This window comes from Triturus cristatus, chromosome 5_1 (genome assembly GCF_964204655.1).
Source record: "Triturus cristatus chromosome 5_1, aTriCri1.1, whole genome shotgun sequence".
Lineage (NCBI taxonomy): Eukaryota > Metazoa > Chordata > Amphibia > Caudata > Salamandridae > Triturus > Triturus cristatus.
In genome coordinates this window covers 690765693-690779753 of record NC_140587.1, presented here as the reverse complement: position 1 = coordinate 690779753, position 14061 = coordinate 690765693, and positions in this window count along the sequence as shown.

Sequence of the window (14061 nt, the reverse complement as noted above, 5' to 3'; positions counted from 1 at the left end):
AACGCGTTTTGGGACCCCCCTTTTTTCTCAGTCCCCGCTTGACGAATCACCCGAGACTTCCAGGGTAGGAGCTGAGCGGAGCACCCCATTAGTTTTGAAAATTTCGGGAGGATCCGTCAACCGGCACCAAAGTTATTCAAAAGAGAATTTTCAGATTTCCTATGGAAACACGGTCCTAACTATAACTATCTACTGGCAACCGCCAGTAGATAATATATCCTGGTTCAAAGACAGAAATATTCTTCACCCACAAATGGTTCTGGATAGTATGAAACTACGAGTCCCTTCGATCCAGAGCTCATGGACATTAATTTGAAGCTGTTGAGTGGTTGCTTTAATCCCTTGTTTTCTGTTTTGCATCACAGACACTTGCCCTGCAACACCTGCTGTCACTAGTCCTTAAGGAAGAGGAAGAGACAGAGACAGGAGACAACAAGGATTCTAAGAGCTATAGTTACTTCAAAATTTTTTTTTTTGATTTTACAGCAGGTATAAAGTCAGAACATCAGTATAAACTCATCATATGATGGCGTACAGTTACCTCCTTTATCAATAAATTAAACATATGGTCAACAATCAACACACTACCCCTCCACCCTCCTCCCTTCCCCATTCCGCCCCTCCCTTGGTATCCTCTGGAGAGTGGTATTACTTAAGCTATACATTGGTCTTCTAGTGCTGGGGGCTTGTGAAAGCCATTCAAACACATAACTGTTGTGATACATTTATGTCAGGTGTCGCAGGAGGCCATCGGGGTATTGCTGTTCTGCTGGAGCACTCCCACCATGCAGTTTTATTCCTAGTATTGGGCGGTACCTGGATGAGTCTGAATAATGAGGCTGTTTTTCCTAGTGTGTATCAGGGAGTGTCGCCAGAAGGGCTACCTCTACTATCATTCCAAGGGTCTGTCATTGCTGCTTCTGTCTGCTTGATACCTTGAAGCTATCTGAAATAGTATATATTTTTCCTTCACGGAGGCATTCTTCCCTGCAGAGTGCCTGCTTTCCATACCAGCCCAATGTGTAACTTTATTTCTCCAGGCCTGTACTGTGGGCAGGGGGCAGAAGCATTCCAATTCCTAAAATGGCTCTCTCTGCTGGTAGGAATGCTGTTCTTGGAGCGCGTGTGCATGTACAGCAAAATTACCTCTATCATCCCTACATGGTTCCTCCCCACAGCATATTCAACATCAGCCACAACTGTCCGCTACTATATGGTCCGGTGCGGGCAATCCCAAAGCATATGTTGGGGATGAGGGTCTGCAGTCTTACACCTGGGCATACTGCAAGAGCAATGGGGTAAATCTAACTCAGTCAGCGAGAAGTGAAGTCAGTTGTGTGCAAAATATTGAATTGCATATACCTGAATCGGGTATTGCGGGATATCTTCTTTGGGTATTCTAGAGCCCTTTACCATTCTTGTCATTGAATGCTTGACCAGTGATGTCTTCCCAGCTGTCTCTCAGTAGTTGTGAGGACACTCATGTGCATTCTAAGATTGCCTTCTAGAATCAGGACACAATACTGTGCCACCCACTGTATACATCAGCTTGAATGAGTGGTTGCGTCCATCCCCCACAAATGTTGAAGTGTATGTAGTATTCTATTGTGAAGCAAGAATTGACCCCTGGGTAGTTCCTAATCTTCCTCTGGTATGTGCAATGGAATGAGGATATTGGTTTGGAATAGGTGGCCAATGGTGCCTAGTGCAGCTGCATCCCAGTGCTTAAAGTCGTGGTGTGTAATGTGTCCTTAGGCTATTTGGAGACCCTTCAATGGGATTGCTAGTGCATAGGGTCGCACATACTTCAAGCAGTCTATGCTGCGCTGCTGGTGTATTCTAGCCATTTAGACAAATACTGGACTATTCTTGGTTGCTTTTGCAAGGGCCAGTAGCAAGGCTTGCACTGTGCCTTTTCACAAGTGAGCAGGCGTGATATCTGTTTTATTGTAATTGCTGATCCGCTAACCATAGTGCCACCCATTGGAGTTGAGTTGCCAGGTGATAACCTCTAAAATTTGGGCACCCTTACTATCCCTTCTGTCGTTAATCACAGTTTGGCCAAGGCCATTTGTCATCTGCCAGCACCCCAAATTAGTGTCCCCAATAGGACATCCAAGTCTTGGATTATTACTCTAGGGAGAACAAATGGGATATTTGTAAAATAGTATACCAACTGCAGCGGTATACCTATTTTGGTTACTGCAATGTGGGCCACCACAGACAACGGAAACCTTGGCCTGAATGCTATCCACATTTTCCCAGCGCATGCTGTCAATGCCTGTTCCAGGTCAATCACCAGGCAGGGAGCACCAGGCCACTTCTTAAAGTTAATGAAAGTGTCACAGATTAAAGGATATGCTTCTATGGGGGACAAATCCCTTTTAGTCTATGTGTATGAATTCTGGCATGCAAAGAGAAAGTCTGTTAACTAAAGTGTTGCTGAGGATTTTGTAGACTATGTTGTGTATAGCTAGCAGTCTATATATGATGCTTCATCTGTTTCATCCCTATTCGGATTATGTATGGTTGTCACTACTGCTTCCCTAGTCGTGTTGGGTTAGCACATCTTATCTTATCTGCGTTATACATTGTGAGAAGTTTAGGCACTTGTACGGTTTGGTATATTGCATAGTATCCTACCAGGAGTCTTTCCAATAGCTACAGATGTAATGACCTGTCTCACTTCTTGTTCTGTGATGTTGGCTCTGGTGTATTGCGCTGGTCACTGGTCAAATGGGAGGGTTGTAATCCAGTGAGGAAGTGCATCAATTACTTGTCCTCCTGCAATTCCATGTCTGTGTGTAGTCCAGTGTAGCATTCCCTAAGTGTAGTTTTTACCCCCTCCTGTGTCTAAATCAGTTCTACCCTATTTATGCCGGGAGAAAGGATCAGGGTGGGCAACTGTGGTGATTTAATTATCCATGCTAAGAGTCCATTCTAAGAGTCGGCCAGCTCTCCCCCTTCAGTATGTAGTAGTTCAGCGTGGTCTAAGCGAGTTAGCTAACCCATTCCCGAGCTAGGTCTTCCCCCAAGAAGGGGTCCTCTATCTCAGGTTTCCCAAAGCTTCTAAATGTTTGCTCTGAATATTTCAGACTGGTCTCCAATGATCTGCGCACCCCAGTCCCCAATCTGGTAGGCACTTCTTGTACATTCAATTCACTGTTGCTTTACCAACCTATCAACTGTGCTAGGCCTGTCCATGGCGCCAGTGTTTCTAGAAATTGCATATGGTCAACATTAGAGGGGTAGATGTTGCACAGTACTACTGGGTCTCCATCCAATCTTACCTTTGCACGCACATATCGTCCCTCCCAATATAGTTCCTGAAGGGTCAAGAGGCACCCCGCTCTCACCCAGATCACCTCGCCCCTGGCATATGCTGAGTAGGTAGTGTAAAATAATTGACCTTCACCATCTCCTCTTAAGTCTGCTGCCTTCTGTGTTTGTCAAGTGAGTATCTTGGAGAAACACAATGTGTGTACCACCACTCTGCAAGCGTGTAATATATTTCGTAGTACCTTCTTAGTGTCCTCATGTTACTAATGTTTCAGGTAGGAATGGCAAACCTATTCTGTGTCCCCGTGTGATCTCAAATTTTGCCATGTATGGCTTTGCTGCCCCCTGTGGCCTCTCCCCAGCAGTGCATACCTGGCTCTATTATATCACGTATCTCTAGGGGTGTTTTGTCCCACCCCTTGGTATCTAATGGACCCCCAACCATAACAAACAAAACGGGGAATATCAAAATGCAACAGATCAAACTAATATGGAAGCAATAGTGACTTTAGATTGCCAGTTCCGTGAAGGGGTTAGCAAAATAATGCTGTGCGTCCAAATTTAGGAAGACTGTTCCCAGCCACCTATTGAAGATGATCAGGTATTAGAGCCTTCCTATGATGCCGGAGATCTAGCAACTATCAAAGGTAATCTCTGTTTTGGTGACAGCATGGATTGGTGGCTTCGCGACACACAGTTGTGTCCTTGTTCCCATGAGGAGCAGGGTTAAGAGTGATTATGTGCTGAGTCCAAACTGAGGTGACATGGTGAGCAAAAGAAAAATGGTTTGGAATGCTACCTTGAATGATTGCCAGTAGTAGACAAACTGCAAGCAGTCCTCCAATCACCCTTTGTGTGTTTCAGATGGTGGATGTACTCCAGCTCCGAGTTGGAATACATTTACAAAATGTGGTTAGTTTTGGCTGCAGTGACTTAAAAAGTGCAGTTTGAGAATCGGAAGGGACTTCACTTTTGTGGGTTGTATGTCCCTCCCTAAACTCCCGCCTAGCCCTCTCTTAACCCATCCTTACTCCTTCCAAAATCCTTTCCCTTTAGCAGTAAGTATTCCCCATTTTCCAGCCACTCCCCTGTACCTCCTCATTTACTACTAAAACGTATACCTATGTGTGCAGACATCTCTGTAGTCGGGGTGGAGATCTCTCTAAATAAGAGACAGGAGAGGTGGAGGCATATGCCTCCTCATGTAGGTTAGTGAGTAGCATTTTGTAGTTGTTAGATCTGACATCCTTGGTGTGGTATTCCCCCAAACATTTTTCTTCACTCTTCCTGTTTTGCTGAATTCATTTTTGTGGCATTAGGACTCTGTGCAATTTACCACTAATAACCAGTGCTAAAGTGCTTGTGCTCTCTCCAGACATGGTAAAATTGGCTTACACCTTGTTGACACATTGTATTTACTTGCAATTCCTAGTACAAGGATATTACATGTCCCCAGAGCGTGTAAGTTAATTTCAACAACTGGGCCTGTAGCATTAATTGTGCCACCCACTAAAGTAGCCTATTAAACCATAGCTCAGGCCTGTCACTGTAGCTTGTAGTGCAGTTTTAAACTGCCTTTTTAACCTGGCAAAATAAACCTTTTGTCAGTCCTAAACCTTCATTTTTAATACATATAAGTGATCTCAAAGGTAGACCCTTAAAGTGCATAGAGGAGGGTGCATTGTGTTTAAAAAGTAGGACAGGTGTACTTAGGTTTTATATGTCCTGGCAGTGAAAAAACCCTAATTGACTAATGCTGGGTTCTCTTTTTATGTTTAATAAGTAATGTAATGTAATGTAAGTGGTATTTGTAAAGCGCTGACTGCCACTCCGCAAGGAGCATCCTGGCGCTGGTTAGTTGGAGGTGAGAGGGGGCCCTAAGGATACTAAATAAGAGAAAGGCATAATTCGTCTGGGGTGCTGAATACCCAAGTCTTCAGATCCTTCCTGAACTGTGTTATTGTTTTTAGCAATCTTAGATGAGGTGGTAGCAGGTTCCAGGCTTTGGTCCCCAAAGCGGACACTGTTTTACCTCCTTTAGTTCTACATTTAAAAATGGGTGGTTTGAGGAGGTTGGCTGATGAGGACCTGAGAGTCCTGGTTGTGATGTAGGGAGTGAGCCGTGCCAAAAGATACTTAGGTCCCAATTTAAACCTGGCTCTATAGGTGATTAAGAGGATTTTAAAGTGATAACTTTGGATTGTGAGCAGATAGCTATCTAATCTTTAGACTCAAATTATTGTATTGTAAAATCCTCTCTAAAGTTAAAGTCTGATTTTAGGTCACAGTTCGCAAAATACCGCTTTTAGAAAGTTGGGGTTCCCTTGTCCCAACCATTTGTGCATTCAGCCAGTGTCTTGGGTCAGATGACTGTTGTTAGGGTTTGTCTATTGCTTCCAGACTGTAACACAAAGGGGGTGTGGGTATGGGCAGGATGGGCCATCCTGGAAGGATGTCTGGGAGGGGCTGTATCCTGCCCCACTTGTATTTCAAAGGGCTTTGCCTTCTGCACACACAAAGAAATGTCGACCGAGAGAGAAGCGCAGGTCCAGCCGTGAGATTGCATGGCCTTCCCTGCTGCCGGTGGACGCGACGGAGATGATCGGCCTGAGGGGGCGCTTGCTGAGAGCGGATTTCACGGCCGGTGGCTCAGGGTACTACGTGGACTCCTATTAATTTCCGGTGAGTGACAGAGGCCCGCGATGCTCAGATCCTCGTGCCCGGGACAGAGGCATCACTTGAGGGTCCGTGGCACTTCTTACGTGGCTGCCTCATGACCGGTGGACGGCGGCCCCCATCGCTGCACACTCTGCCAGGCCAGACAAACTGTGCTAGGGCCCGTGCGTGCTACAGCAACATCTGAAACGTTTTTAAATCCTCTCCCCCCTCCACCCTTCCATTTGGTGACTTGCCTCTGCTGGGGGGCTTTCTTTGTGAAGACGGGGATGGCCGCCTCCCTGATTATCCTCTGCGCCAGAGCTGTGGGTTCCCTACCTTCTGGACAGAGTTGAGACCTTCAGTGCCCGGGCTGCGCCTGCCTGAGATACAGCCGCCCCCATTTTGAGCCACACACTGGTTTTTACCGAGGGGGCACTGGCCCAACTGAGTTGCCCCTGCCTGTCGTTGCCTTGTTTGACCGGCACTCAACGCTGTTCTGACCCGACGTCTCCCGGTCGGGGGGGTGAAACGAGACGCAATGGCTACAGCTAGAGGCCCCAAGCCATTCACTCTGCATCAGAGGAAGAGGTGTGTTGCAGCGGCCAGGGCGGCTGATGCCGGACGCTGGGGATCACGGTTCGATCCCCGGCACCGGCGGCAGGTCAGCCCAGCACCATGTGACTCTGGGCAATAGCTCGCTGAATCTTCCTGACGGCCCCCAGCGCCAGTATGCCTACGGGTAGCTGTGCGCTTTACAAATACTGGATTTTATTTCAGAAACTGTAAAAATGTGCACATTCCATGCCTGAAGACATGGGGGGAAAGCAGAACGGTACAGAGACGAAGCAACAGTCCGATGATGGGGGCCTGACTCTGGCGGACGTTCTGGAAGTGGTCCAGGGAGTTCGTACCGCATTAGAACTTAAATCGATGTAAACTTGATCCGCGCCGATCTGAGGAATATAGGGGAATGTGTCAAGGCGAACGAAGGCTCCATCGCCACACTCACGACCTCCACAACGTGGCTGGATTCGATGGTCAACTGCAGACCCAGGCATCCGACCTTGAGGCCCGACTGGAGGATTACGAAGGGCGCGCAGGGAGAAACAATATGCGTGTCCTGGGAGTTCCCGAACGGGCAGATGGACAAGCAGCTGACCTGTTCATTGAGGACTTGATCCAAAACCATTTACAACCCCGGTCCCTCTCCAAATACTTCTCCGTTGAACACGCCCACAGAGTACCTAGAGACCCCCATTCTGGCGCAGATCTTCAATTTTCGTGACCGGGATATCATTCTCCAAGCCACGAGAAGTGGACCCCCTCTGAAATTCGAGAACTCGAGCGTCACCTTTTTACCGGACTTTACCTACAAAGTACAGCAGAAATGCCGCTCCTTCCTGGAAATAAAGCGTGCTCTCAGGGGGCACAATTTGAAGTATGCTATGCTCTTCCTTACAAAGCTCCATGTGCAATCAGATGGTAAGGAGCTATTCTTCCAGGCCCCGGAGGAGGCCTGGGACTGGCTGGAGAGGTGGCGTTCTTCTATGGTTCGTGATGGCTCTTCCCGGGATCCACCTCGAAATTCCGATCGTCATCGAGAAAAGGTTGGCTGAACTATTGGGATACAGGTATTGGCAAGAGTAACACGAACTTGGGTCCTAACCTCGTATTTATGACTTATTATGATATTGACTGTGGTACCCCTGACCACACACCTCTGCTGGGTTGCTTGCCTTATAGGTATTCCACATTCAGCGGACTCTAGCGCTGCTTCGTGGAGTTTGTTGTGGTCGGCCGCCATCGCCAGTCGCGAGGCCACGCCCACCTGACAGGCCACGCCCACCCCTCCCGCCGATAAGAACGCGCTGAATCACGAGTGCGCTCTCTGTAACTACACCTCTGAGGCGGAAGCCGGAGGAATTACGCGCCATTCTTTTAAAACTGTTCTTTTGTGTTGTAACATATTTTAAAACTTTGATTCCTGCCTTGAGCTCTCTGCTGGGCTGCTTGCCTTATAGGTATTCCACATTCAGCGGACTCTAGCGCTGCTTCGTGGAGTTTGTTGTGGTCGGCCGCCATCGCCAGTCGCGAGGCCACGCCCACCTGACAGGCCACGCCCACCCCTCCTCTCCCTAAATGTGCTTCCCACGCAAGCGCAGCGGACAAGCGCAGCGGGAGCGCCGTTTGCGCGCCGAAGGCGTGCCTAAGGCAAGCCCGTCTGCGCCCGTCATCGCCAGACCATCGCCTCTCGTCAGTCCCCCTGCTCAACTCGTACCACATTTACTGCAGTACGATAGAAAGTCCCTCCTCGCACTCAAACCAGACTCAAGATGCGATAAACTTGAAGGCTGCCTTGGGCAAACAGGTCTGTACTGCAAGCCGTGTTGTTTTTTGACATCTTCACCCGGGCTAGCCAGCCACAATACCACTGCTTATAAGCAATACACCCTTACCATCCTCCAACTTAATGTTAGATCCCTTGTGAAACATCACGCCGATGTGTTCACCCTTATAACAGAGGAACATCCAGACATTATGTTTATCTGCGAAACCTGGCTCCACGATGACCAAAACAGCATCCTAAATCTCTCGCTGCCCGAGGGTTTCTCCATCAAAACCATCAATAGGGACTCCAGGGGTGGGGGGATAGCTGTTATTTACAAATCATCATACAACTGTACTTTTGAAAAGGAAGCCATTTGGGGCTGTGAAAGCGCAAGATTCAAAATCTCCACTAGTCCCCAGTTCACCCTTTCCGGACTCTATATCTACCGGCCCCCTGGCCCCACTGCCAGGTTCATTGAGGAATTCCTAGATATCGCTCACACTCTAGTGATATCCTCTCCTAATTTTACCATCCTGGGAGACCTTAACTTACATTTCGACTCCTTGACCGATCCTACTATTAAGAACCTTCAGGCAGACCTCACAGCCCTTCAGCTAAACCCGCTCATCCAAACTCCCACTCACTCTGCCGGGCATTTACTGGATCCAGTTTTCTCCAACCTCTCAGATGCCTCGGCTGCCCCCCCCAAACCCATGGGGTGGACTGACCACTCTCTTATCCAATTCTCCCTGAAAATCAGAGACTCGATTGTGAAAAACACCACCAATTCCCGATACAAGAGGCCATGGCATAAACTGGCACCTAGCGACCTTACTAGTAAACTAGGCACCCTCCACCTCAACCTCACAGACGGAGATATTAACTCCGCCTACGCGGCCTTTCAAAATTGGATCAACTTAGGACTAGACTCCCTAATACCAGCAAAACGGACTAAAACCCGTAACACTCCATCTAACCCATGGTACAATGAAAATCTTCTAACCATGCGGAAAGACTGCAAAAGAGCTGAACGCCAGTGGAGGAAAGAATATAAGGACACCGACAAAGCTGCTTACCTGCGAAAATTGAAATCGTACCACAAGGCGGTTCGCACCACCCATGCTTCCTTCTACGCGGAAGCAATCAGCTCCAGCGGGAATCCCTCAAAAACTATTTTTGAATTTGTTCATAAACTTAAAGATAGTTCTAATCCTGTCCCTGGTATTACCTCTGCACAACAATGCGAGGAACTTGCCACCTTCTTTACGGAAAAGGTAAAGAAAATCTACACTTCCTTTCCTCAGAATCTCCCGGATACCTCCAAACCACGTGAGCCTTTGCCAGACAGTCCCAGTTTGTCTCTCATCCCCAGCTTAACACACGACGAACTTGCCAAACTGTGCACTAAAGTCAAATCTGGCTCGCCCACAGACGCCATGAGACCCGCTAAATTCCTAGAATCTCTCGAGTTCTTCCTTCCTCCTCTGACTACCCTACTTAACCTATCATTCTCCTCAGAGGTGGTTCCCACATATTGGAAGCAGGCCTGGGTCTCTCCAATCATAAAAAAACCCACCCTAGACCCATCAAAACCAGAAAATTTCAGACCAATTTCATTGCTTCCATGGGCCTCAAAATTGGCAGAAGCCCATGTGAACAAGGTGCTAGCCAACTACATGACGCAACACCAAATTCTAGACCCATCACAGAACGGCTTCAGGCCAGGATTCAGCACCGAATCCGCCCTGCTGACCACCATCGAACACCTACGGAACATCCTGGACGCCGGTCAAAGTGCTGCGCTGATTTTACTCGACCTTAGCGCAGCCTTTGATACGGTCTCCCACTCTATCTTACTAAAACGTCTCGAAGCCATAGGTATCAAAGACCTTGCTCTAGAGTGGTTTCGATCATTCCTGACAAACAGATCTTTCCGGGTCTCTGCCCCCCCGTTCATATCCCAGCCTTACCTCAAAGAGCAAGGCGTTCCTCAGGGATCGGCGCTCAGCCCGTCCCTATTCAATCTTTATGTCCAGCCTCTCGCTGATATAGCAAAAGAATGGGACCTGACGCTAGTGTCGTACGCCGACGACACCCAGCTCGTCATTTCTCTGACTGAAGGCCCCTCGATCTCAGCGGCGAGATTCAAGAACGGGTTAGAGGCAGTTGCACGCTGGATGTCACACAACTGCCTCCAGCTGAACGCTGGCAAAACAGAGGTGTTGCTTCTGGGTAAAAATCCTGACTATTGGACTGATCACTGGTGGCCGTCCGCACTGGGCCCTATCCCCCCCCCCAAAACCGTGGTAAAAAGCCTTGGTGTCTGGGTGGACGCATCTCTTAATTTCCAGACCCACACCAAGAAACTGGCTGCCACCTGTGTGGGCCTGTTGAGGAGCCTTCATCCGATCCTTGGCTTTTTTGACCACCATACGCGCCAAATGATAGTCCAATCTACCATCCTGGCTCGACTGGACTACGCCAATATCCTTTTTCTTGGCCTTAATAAAGCTGAGATGGCGCGGCTACAACGTATACAAAACTCTGCTGCCAGGGCAGTTGTAGGCCTCCCTCGTAGGTGCTCTGCAAGAAACACCATCCAGAAACTACACTGGCTGCGCATGGAAGCCCGAGTTCAGTTTAAAGCCCTCACTACTGTTTTTAAAATTCTCAAGACTGACTGTCCTGGCCTCCTGCATCCACTCCTAGAGCCCTATACCCCTCAGCGGGCCCTACGCTCCTTGGGTCAAAACTTGGTGGTTACCCTACGTATAAGGCTAAGCAGAATGGGCGGTCGCTCTTTCAGAGTCTTGGGGGCAAGACTCTGGAACTCCCTGCCACCTCACATTTGCTCCATGACTAACCTGCTGGCCTTCCGCAAAGCGATCAAAACATTTCTATTCTCCCCATCTTAATCTCCTACAGCCTGTCCTTTCCTTCTCCCCCCTCAGGTTATTGTTATAGTTCAGCGCCGGGACGCCTCGTTGCTGGGGCAGCTGTTCGCGCTCAATATAACATAACACCCCTTGGTTCTGCTGGTTGGGAGGCATTCGATAGCTGAACATTGGTTCACACATGCGTTGTCTCCTATTAATGACCGTTTCAAGACATTTGTCACTGTTTGATTCAGACTAGGTCTTTGGGGGGAGATGGGTGGGGGGACATATCGCCAGTAGTGATTGGAGTTACATGCTCTCGATGTGGGGCTACGAAATCCTTCATGCTTCATTTTGGGCAACTGTGATGCTTCTCTGGGGGAAGAGGGTCGAAGCTTGGGTTTGATTGGTTGTGTAGCATTCCCCTCTATTTGGTTATCGTTATGGGTACACAAGCACTCTGCAAATTGGGGTGGTAGGCAGTTCTGAGTCCACGTTGCAGAGAGGCAGGGTGGGGGGGTTCCAGGGTGTTTCCTTATTTTTTGAGCAATCTATCTAATATGATCACTTGCACATGTAAGGTGGTTACTGACACTGATTACTTCACTTGTATACTTTAATTATGTTTCCCGTTGCACGTTGTCATTTCCTGGGTCCTGTGGGAGGTGGGGCTCATGTTATCTAACCCTAATGAGTGAAACTCCTATCGCTTCTACCTCCCTGGGCCGACTCAAAATGATCTCTGGGAATGTGAACAGATTATGTGACCGGATAATGAGGGGATTGGTTTTGCAATATCTGAAATGCCACACCCTGGACCTCGTACTTCTTCAAGAAATGCACATCCCTGGCACCACATACAGTGCATTAAACCGGTGGGGCTATAAATTACTTGCACACATGGGCTACACACGGGGGTCCAGAGGGGTGGGCATCCTTGCACGCTCCTTCCTTCCCTTTCAGGTTAAAACAATCACACATGACCCCACAGGGCGGTTTGTCACAGTGTCTGGAGGGTCGCTCTCTCAACATGACTTCGTTATATATACCCCCAAACTCCGCTCCTACACCTTGACTGTTCTGGGCCGCACATGCTGAACTTACCCAAGGGGGACATTTTATTGGGGGGAGACTGCAATGCTGCTCTAACTGGGGACTTGGATCGTTTACCGCCCAACCTAGTGAGCCACAGGGGAAACTCATGTCTGACTTCCTAATAGCCCTGGGACTGGTGGACGTGTGGCGCACACATAAGCCCTCAGATCGACAGTACACCTTCCTTTCTGTGGTTCATGGGAGTATGTCGCTCAATGACTATCTCTTCTGTCAAGCTTCACAGCTTTCTATGTTTAGTGGTCGCCTTTTTGCCCAGGCGTGTATCCGACCACTCTCCTATCCTGGTTCATTACGGTGGTGTTCCTTCTCGCTCTCGTCAGGAGATGGCCCTTAACCCATGGCATGTTTGAATCCCGGAGATACGAGATAAACTGACACGGGACACGTCTGATTATGGGGCTCCGTCGACTGAGAATGAGGGCTCCGTCGACTCAGACGTGACGTTGTGAGAGGCTTATAAGACGGTAATTCGAGGGTGTGGGGTGGCGGCGATTGTGGGCCATCAGAAGGAGAAACGCAAGCGACTAGAGGAAATAGAACTCGAGGTGGCCAACCTTGTACGAGACCTAGTCGCTTCCACCTCCCCGGATACTTCCCACAGACTTGCTGTGAAACAAAAAGAATATCATGATATAGCCAGGGAGGAGGCCCAGGCGCACTACTGTTCCTCTCAGTATCGGGTATATGAAATAGGAGATAAGGCCAGCAAATTGTTAGCGTGGCTAGATAGGCGCAAGTTGGCTAATAGGTGGGTGGCTGAGATTCTCACCACTAGTGGCAAGAGACGAAGCGACTGAGATAGCATTGCTGAGATGTTTGCTAACCATTTTGAATGCCTCTATGACCCTACGTCCACGCAGGAAGAAGCAGCCAACCTGCTTTCCACCCTCCCCGTGCCAAGATTAGACCCTCAAGATGTCCTAGACGGTGATACTGCACTAGATCCTGCAGAGGTCTCTAAGGCGATTGGCGCACTGCGCTCCGGGAAGGCCATGGGTCCTAGTGGCCTTCCGATTGAGCTTTATAAGGCAGTCTCGTCGGCGGCTCCATACCTGGTGCGAATGTATGATGAAAGTGCAGAACTCAGGATTTTGCCCGAGACACAACGTTTAGCTAACATTGCGGTTATACACAAAAAGGGAAACCCTGGACCAATGCGGTTCGTATCGACCGATTTCCCTCCTCGGCCCAGAGGTCAAGATCCTAGCTAAACTTTTGGCCCTTCGCTTATCGCCCCATCTCCAGAAATGAATACACCCAGACCAATCCGGCTTCATGCTTCATGTCGACAAAAAGTACGGCGCTCAATCTCCGCCGCCTCTTCTGAGTGCTGGGCAGAGCCTCCACCATACAAGAAGACGCGGTTATTGTGTCATTAGACGCTAGTGGCCCTTTTTATTTGCATCCCTAGAATGGTACAGCTTTGACCCATGTTTTATGTCCTGGGTGCATCTATAATTTGCTAAACCCTTGGCCCGCATTTCGGTGAACGGTGGCAGGTCGGCGATTTTTGAGCTGGGGAAGGGTACGAGACAAGGCTCCACTATTATCCGCTCTGGCACTGGAACCCTTGGCGTCATGGATAAGGGGTGACCCATCTATCCGTGGACTGAATTGGGCCCTTGATTGGTCAGACAGGATCTCTCTCCATGCCGATGACATTCTGTTATATTTAGCCACACCCCGATCCTCCCTTCACGCGGTGCTCTATATTCTCTCTCTTTTTTCGAAATTTTCGGGCTACACAATCAACTGGGACAAGTCATTGATCTATGTCCTCAGTGGGGACCCCCCACGACTCCC